Below are 8,742 nucleotides of genomic sequence, written 5' to 3'. Positions count from 1 at the left end.
CCTCCAGCAAGATGGATTGGCACAGTGGTAGCAGCATTGGGTTCAGGTGTGGCAGCAATTGCGAGGTTGGCACAGGACCGGGCAGTGTTACATTCTGTTGTAGTGCTGTGCACCGGTACCAACTTGATGGCACCTAACAACAACAAGTTGTGCTGGACAGGTTTCTGAAGAATTTCCATACTAACATGGACCAGGAAGAAAAGCCTGGTGGTCTACCACTGAAAACCAGCTAGTGAAAAGCCTCTGGTGATCCACAACTGATTCATCAGGGGGTGGGGCAAGCCAGACAGCGTGTCATGCCGTTATGCATAATGCCACTGTGGTTGAGTGGACTCCATGGCAGCTAACAACAGCAAGATTTATCAGGCTCTGTAAGAGCTAAAGCAAGGGTTTTCTCTGAGGGTATCTGGCAACATTTGGAGATGTTTTGGTTGTCACAACCTAGGAGAGGGGTGTTACTAGGAGCTGGCTGGTAGAAACCAGGGATGCTGCTAAACACCCTATGCTACACAGAACGGTCTACACAACAAAGAATTTCCTGCCCCAAATGTCAACATTGCTGCCTTTAACAAATCCTGGGTTAGAGGACACAGATATCTGAGATGAAGTCTGAGGTCTACCAGAAGTAGTGGAGACTGTAAACCAATCAGTTTCCTCAGTGGAAGCAGGTACAGGGGACTGAGGAAAGGCATAAGAAGATGTCACTGACTTCACTTGGGTCTGGAAAGATGTCTGGAAGAAAGTCAAGTTCGAGATGAATCTTGAAAGATGAGTAGGAGCTTGTTAGATAGGAAAGGCAGGTGGGTGGGAGGAACAAGCCCAGAAACATGGTCTATTTGAGAACCAGTGGGCAGATTGGCAGAACTATGGTAGGTGGGTGGGTGGGTTGGGGTGGAATGGTGAGAGATGAGACTAAGAAGTTAGCTGTGCTCATAGGAAGTGGAATGGTATAGGTCTTCCCAGTCCTAAGCCAGGTCGCATCTGATATTAAGGTCAGTGTCCAAAAGGTCATGAAAAAGAGCAAGAAGTAGCTAGGGTCCACAATTCTGCTCAAGGCATTATTGTCCATAGATTGTACTGCTTTGTCTGGACTAATAAACCCATGTCCTCTGCATTTTTAGTCAAGTTACCAGCACATAAAACCCTTGCTAATAATTTGCTCTGGGGATGAAACCTGTCAGATCATCTTTCTGAATTTAAAAGCTCATCTCAATATTCCTTCAGATGAAGAAAATGGAGAGATAAAAACAGCGTAACTTATTAGTAACATCGCACCCATTTCCTCCCTAAATGGTTAGAGCATTCTGCCTTTCCTTGCTCATTACATTAGCATTGCTGTTATTAAAGCTGTCTATTTCTCAATTCTAAATCCTCTGAGGATTTGCCCCATGAATTTAACATGACTGAAGAAACTTGCTCCGGGGTAAAACCTTGCAGCAAATTATCAGACACTAGGCTTCTTAATAAAGAGACCAAAAATGAATCATAGCCTTTTTGTAGTTTGAAATGTAGAGATACTTTTCTCCTTCACCCCCAATTTCATGATTATTCATAATGGAAATAGGCCTGTTTTGTAAAATGACTACATGCCACAATTGTCCTTTTAGTTTAAAACCAAAGGCTGAATGCTGCTGCTAGCCAGGAAAGTAAGTATGAGCGAGAAGGGTTGAGGAGAAGAGAGAGGCAAAGCCGCCATTCCTATGCTTCTCAAAAAGGCAATTCCTACACATTTGTGAGGGACCCTAGTGATGCAGGGGATTAAACACTGGGATACTAACTGAGAGGGCAGTGGTTGGAATCCACACACCAATGGTTCATTCCATGGGAAGAAGATGAGCAGTCTGCTTCCATAATGATTACCCCAAAGGAAAACACCCAAACCATTGCCATCAAGTCAATTCTGACTCATAGTGAACCTATATAGGGGTTCTGAGACTATAAATCTTTATGGGAGCAGACAGCCTCACCCTACTCCCTTGGGAGCCCAATGGGACAGCTCTACTTTTGACAGCTGTGTGTCACATGAGCAACATGGTCAAGGAGCTCTGGTAGCATAGTGGTTACGAATCGGGCTGTGAACTGCAAGGTCAGCAGTTCGAAACTACCAGCTGTTCCGCGGGAGAAAGATGAGGCGTTCTGCTCCCGTAATGATTTATAGCCTCAGAAACAGCGTCGCTATGGGTCGGAACTGACTCCATGGCAGCAGCAACAGCAGCAGTCAGTCAGTACCTTCTGAAATGAGACTCAGATATTATCTGTTGAAGTCCAAGTCCAGACATATGACTTTCCATGACTTTCCTGGTCTTTGGTTATATTATGGAAAAAATAAAAATAAAAGTTACAGTGGAATTGATTCTGATTCATGGTGACCCCATATGTGTCAGAGTAGAACTGTGCTCCATTCAATTTTCTATGGCTGATTTCTCAGAAGTAGATCACCAGGCTTTTCTTCTGAGGCACATTTGTATAGCTTTGAATCTCTAATATTTCTGATAGCAATTGAGTTCATAAAACATTTGCACCATCCAGGGTCTCCTTTCTTAGTTATAAAGCTTTATCAAAAGCAAGTGTAGCATAACACACATGAACCAGTTTATACTGGAAAAGGAAACTATTGAAGCAGCATTATAAATCTTTCTCAATGCCTTCTTCCTGTTCTCCCCCTCTCTGCAGTGAAAAATATCAGATATAGATCCCTGTATTCTAATGTGTAAGGAGCTCTGGTAGCGTAGTGGTTACAAATCGGGCTGTGAACCTCAAGGTCAGCAGTTCGAAACTACCAGCTGTTCTGCGGGAGAAAGATGAGGCTTTCTGCTCCCATAAAGATTTACAGCCTCAGAAACCCTGTACAGGGTTGCTAGGAGTCGGAACCAACTCCACGGCACTTAACAACAACAACAACACCTTGATTGGGTTTTGAATGGAGCTTCGGTCTTTCTATCTGCAGCATTCACGGGCGCCTATCTGCACAGAGATATAATTACCACACCAATCACCCAGCACACACAATTCAATACAGATGCAGGGAGCGACCTCCATAGACAATTTTAGAATGCTTCGTCACCCCAGAAAGAAACCCGAACCCCTAATTACCATCTCCCTTCCCCCAGTACCCTGGCCTGTTGCAACCACATATCTTCTAAACCCACCCAGAGGTCCTCAGAAGAAAAGATAGGAGCCCTGCTTATCTTATAAGTGTGATCATAGTTATTTGTCCTCCTCTGTCTGACTAATTTCACTCAGCTTCAGGCTTCCGAGGTGTATCCACATTGTATCAGGACCTCGTTGCTCTGTGTGGCAGAGTAGCACTGTGTTGTATGGCTGGACCTCATTGTGTCTGTCCATGCCATCTCTGATGGACACTGGGGTTGTGTCCATCTTCAGGCGACTGTGAGCCATGCTGCAATGAATATTGGTGCACATGGGTTTGTTTGAGCACCTGTCTTCAGTTCTCTGGGCATACTTACCTGGAGTGGCACTGTGTGCTAACGCGCCAGACTGCAAGGCCGTTTGAACTGCAAGGTTGGAGGTTCAAGCTCACCCTGTGCACCCTATACAGGGTCGCTATGAGTTGGAATCGACTCCACGGCACATAACAACAACATTCTAATGTGTAGGGACCATGTGCCCCATCTCCAGTCTATATAGTAATTGATTTGAGAAACTTTGCCTTTCTTCATATCAACTCTGTGCTTGAAAACTTGTTTCTTTTTGAAAAGAAGCCAAGTTTCACCTCTCCTCTCTGGTATTTAATCTAAATTTGCACATAGTACATAAGGATGATGTAATAGGATCACTTAACAAAGGCATTAATATTTTTTATGGATGAGGTAACGGTTCCATAGTAGGATTGTCATCTTTCATGTTGTTGTTGTTAAGTGCCATAGGGTTTCTAAGGAGCAGCTGGTGAGTCTGAAATGCTGATCTTGCTGTTCAAACCAACCTTGTGGTTAAGTGCATTATCCCAAACCAGGTCTCCTACCTTCTCTGTTGTTGTTAAGTGCCATGGAGTTAGTTCCGACTCATAGCAACGCTATATAGGGTTTCTGAGGAACAGCAGGTAAGCTTGAACTGCCAACCTTGCAGTCTAGCACCTTAACCCACAGCACCACAGCAGAACTGCATCTTCCATCTAGGAAGATGAACTAGGAAGAAAGTCCTGGCAAGCTACCTCTAAAAATCAGCCAAGGAAAATCCTATGGACACCACAGATCTGATCCCCAGACAATCCTGGGGATGCCACATGGCCAGGCAGGCAGCATTTAGCTCCATTGTGCCATGAATCAAGGTCAACTCGACAGCAACCAATAACAGACACTAAGCACAGTTCTAAAGGCGTGTTGTTGCTAGTTGCCCTTGAGTTAAGTCCAGTTCATCACGACCCCATGTGTGTTGGAGTGTAACACAGGGTTTTGAAGGATGTGACCTTGCAAAAGTAGATTGCCAGACTTGTCTTCCAAGGCATCTCATGGTGGGCTTGAAATGCCAGCTTATAGTCAAGTACTGAGCCATCTGCGGCACCCAGAGCTTCCAATTCATTTACCCTCACAATATGTCTATGTTGTTGTTGTTAAGTGCCATCAAGTCGGTTCTGACCCACAGCGACCCTGTATAGGGTTTCCAAAGAGCAGCTGGTGAGCTTGAACCACCAACCTTGCAGTTCAACCGACTTTTCTGTCTGATGCATTAGCCCACAGCGCCACACCAGGACTCCCTATGAGCAATCCTTTTATAGATGAGACTTGAGGCACAGAGAGATGAAATGACTAGTTTAAGGTCACAGAAGTACAAAGAAGAAGCACCCCTGTACGTTTAACTTCCCTCCAGGGTTGCTTTCAAATGGCTGGCTACCCATGGCCCCAAGAGATTGAAAATGTTTCCCTCAGTGGCAAAGTTCTGAAGGGGAAACTGCCATTACATTACAGCAGGTCAAGTATTTTGTTTGTGTTTTTAAGGGAAGTGACTGACAGCCTGCCCAAGCCGCATTCCCTCCACCTGCATCTCTGAATTTGAGAGCACAAGAATCTTCACTATTCAGGGTTCTAAGACCTCTTCCCCTTACAATTCCACTCCATGAAGCAATTTTACCATGATTTAAAAATCTACCATGTGCTTTTTAAGTTAAGGCCAGTTTTAGGTTTAGAGAAATATTGAGCAGAGTTTCCCTCCATCCATATACTGAATCCCCTGCTCAGTGTTTCTCCTATCATTAGTGTCTTAAGTTAAGATACTAATTAGTGTCATATGTTAAGGAGTTCCAACAAAACAGTGGGTTAAGCATTGGGCTGCTAGCCACAAGGTGAGCAGTTCAAACCCACCAGGCACTCCAAGGGAGAAAGTGGGGTTGTCTGGTTCCCAACTTTCTTAGAAACCTACTAGAGTTCCAATCTGTCCTACAGGGTCTCTGTGAGTCAGAACTCAATGAAAGGCAATGAGCTGGAGTTAAAGGCCATGATTTCCATTAGGGTTCACTCTGTGTTATATAGCCATATGGGTTTTGACTAAAGCTTAATGCCCTGTATCCACCATTATAATCTCATGTAGAATTGTATTACTGCCTGAAAAAGGTCCTGTGCTCCCCCTATTCCTCCTTCCCCTTGGCAACCACCAATTGTGTCACTGTCTTTAAAGTTTTGTCTTTTCCAGAATGTCATAGAGTTGGACTCATCCAGTACATACTTCTTTCAGAGTGACTTCTTTAACTTAGTAAGGTGAATTTAAGTTTCCTCCATGTGGTTTTGTAAGGAGCCCTGGTGTTGTTAAGTGCCGTCGAGTCGGTTCAGACCCACAGCAACCCTGTATAGGAGTTCTGAGGAGAGGCTGGTGAGCTTGATCCGTCGACCTTGCAGTTCAAACTGACTTTGCAGTTCAGCACATTAACCCACAGCACCACACCAGGACGCCAAGGATCCATGGTAGTGGAGTGGATTACAAGCTGGGTTGTTAGCCACAAGGTCAGCAGTTCCAATCTACCAGTTATTTCGTGGGAGAAAGATTTACAGTCTCAGAAAGCCTATGGAGGGTAATTATGAGCCGGAACTGACTCCACGGAACACCACCACCACTATGGTGTCTTTTTTGTTGTTGTTGTTTGTTTTGTTTTTTTTAATAAATGTTTTATTGTGAACTATGTGATAGTTTACATGGGAGAACATTAGTTTTACATTCATTCTATCATGTATCATTTCATTGCCATAGTAACAACCTGTCGCCACTGTGTCTTTTTGTAGCTCATTTCTTTTTACTGATGAACATCCCATTGTTTGGATGTACCACAGTTTGCCTATTCATTCACTTATTTAAACACATCTTGGTTGCTTATAATTCAGTGCAAATATGAATAAAACTACTATAAACATTCATGTGCAGGGTTGTGTGTGGGACCGTGTACTTTTTAGGAGGGAAAAACAACCGTTAAGCAAGGAAATTGCATACAGGTGAAGCCGAACAGAATTATTACATTTCCAGAGCTTTGATTTTGATGGACTGAAAGGATTGTAGGAAACACTTGAAGAATTTTAAGTTTTGGCAAGCTTTTGAGACGTCAAAGTATCAATGTTAACATTCATTACTTTTCTCTCCTACTTTACCTGGCCTCAAATTATCTACCACCAATCTCCTGGTGTGGTGCTGTAGGATCAGCACTGAACTGTGAACCAAAAGGCTGGCAGTTCAAACCCACTAGCTGCTCCTTGGAAACCCTGTATAGGCTCACTTTGAGTCAAAATGGACATGATGGCACTTAGAAAAAACAACAATCTGTTAGGTGCCATCAGGTCAATTTCAACTCACAGCATCCCCATGTGACCGAGTAGAACTGCCATTTAGGCCTTTTGTTTAGGCTGAAATCTTTGCAGAGCAGATAACCAGGTATTTGTCCCACAAAGTGGTTGAGTAGATTTGAACCACCAACCTCTTGGTTAAGCAGCTGAACACGTAACCATCATAGCATCAGGGCTCCTTGGCCTTAAGAATAAAGGCGACAACCTACACACATTCTCTTTCTGCAGATGCTGCTGTAACCAATAGGTAGATCCTCTAAGGGAGGCCCACACCCATCAGGCAACAGGCGGAGCACTAGAACCAATTCCATAAAGCTTCCCTAAGAAGTGGCTTTTCCACTCAAGATTTTGGGGCAAGATGAGGATAGATTGTCATTGCATAGATGATGTGTCAAAACTCTCAAAAAACTCTTGTAAAACCATTTAATCATGTGATTTTTGTTAGGTGCCATCCAGTTGGTTGCAGCTAAGTCTGACTCATAGCAACCCTATGCACAACAGAACAAAACACTGTCTGGTCCTGTGCCATCCTCACAGTTGTTATTTGTGAGTCCACTGTGCTGCCACTGTGTTAATCCATCTTGTTGAGGGTCTCTCTCTTTTCCACTTATCTTCTACTCTACCAAGCATGATGTCTTTCTCCAGGGACTGGTCCTTCCTGACAATATGTCCAAAGTACAAGAGACAAAGTCCCACCAAGCTCATTTCCAAGGAGCATTCTGGCTGTATTTATTCCAAGACAGGTTAGTTTGTTTCTCTGGCAGTCCAGGGTACATTCAATATTCTTTCCAACACCATAATTCAAATGCAGTGATTCCTCTATGGCCTTCCTTATTCATTGTCCAACTTTTACATGCATACGAGGCAATTGAAAATATCATGAGTTGGGGCTGTGACACTTTAGTCCTGAAAGTGACATCTTTGCTCTTCAAATATAAGGTACCATAAACACCAACAAAGAAAGGGAGAAACAAACAAGACTAATAAACAAAGGGGAGGGGAATGTAGAAGAAGAAAAAAGACAATAGAATACAAAAATGCTTTTATTTAAATGTAGGTGAACCAAACTTCTAAGTTTGCTAAATTAATGAAAGGAAGTTGCCTGTGAAAGGAGTGATAGAAGAATAAACTTGTGAAATGAAAGCATCTTCTGCTTCTCTTTAAGGTTCTGTGTTACTTGGGACCACCATCTGTCTGTCAGTTCATTGTACTGTGGTGGCTTGTGTGTTGCTGTGATGCTGGAAACTATGTCACTAGTATTTCAAATACCAGTAGAGTCGCCCATGGTGGACCAGTTTTAGTAGAGCTTGCAGTCTTAAGACAGACTAGGAAGAAAGACCCTGGTGATCTCTATGTCGCACAACAGAATATAGTGCTGGAAGGTAAGCCCTCTAGGTTAGAAGGCAGAGAAAATACACAGTAGCCACAACAATGAACTCGAGTATAGCAATAATTATGAAGACAATGCAGTACCAGACCACCTTTTGTTCTGTTTTACCTGGGGTTGCTATGAGTCCGAGCCCATTCAGCTAACAAGTTATTAACAAGTTATCTAGGGTCCATGAGGGTATATTGCAATGTCAGAAGAGTAAAGATAGTGGACGGCTTCCACTGAGAAATTCATTGACTCCTTTCCAAAGCTCTTCTGGCTATCTACATGTAATGGTCTGGAAAAGATACAAGGCACTCCTGTGAATGCAAACCTTACTGAAGTCTAGTGCAAGAAATCATGGGAGGCATAGAGCTTAAATTTTGTTTGCTCAATTAATGGCTAGAAAAAGACAAAGTGGTAAGGCTTTCTGTCCAGCCTCAATTTACTGCCCTTGAACTTGAATAGCAGTGGCTCGGGGATGAAGAGGCTTAGGGATGAAGAAGAGATCACATTTGAAAGCAAACATCTGAGGAAAGTAGAGGCAGCTTGTTATCCCTGATAATCCAAGCAATAATGTCGTCAGTACCT

This window comes from Chrysochloris asiatica, unplaced genomic scaffold (assembly GCF_000296735.1).
Source record: "Chrysochloris asiatica unplaced genomic scaffold, ChrAsi1.0 scaffold00040, whole genome shotgun sequence".
Taxonomy (NCBI): domain Eukaryota; kingdom Metazoa; phylum Chordata; class Mammalia; order Afrosoricida; family Chrysochloridae; genus Chrysochloris; species Chrysochloris asiatica.
This window is presented reverse-complemented; position numbering follows the sequence as displayed.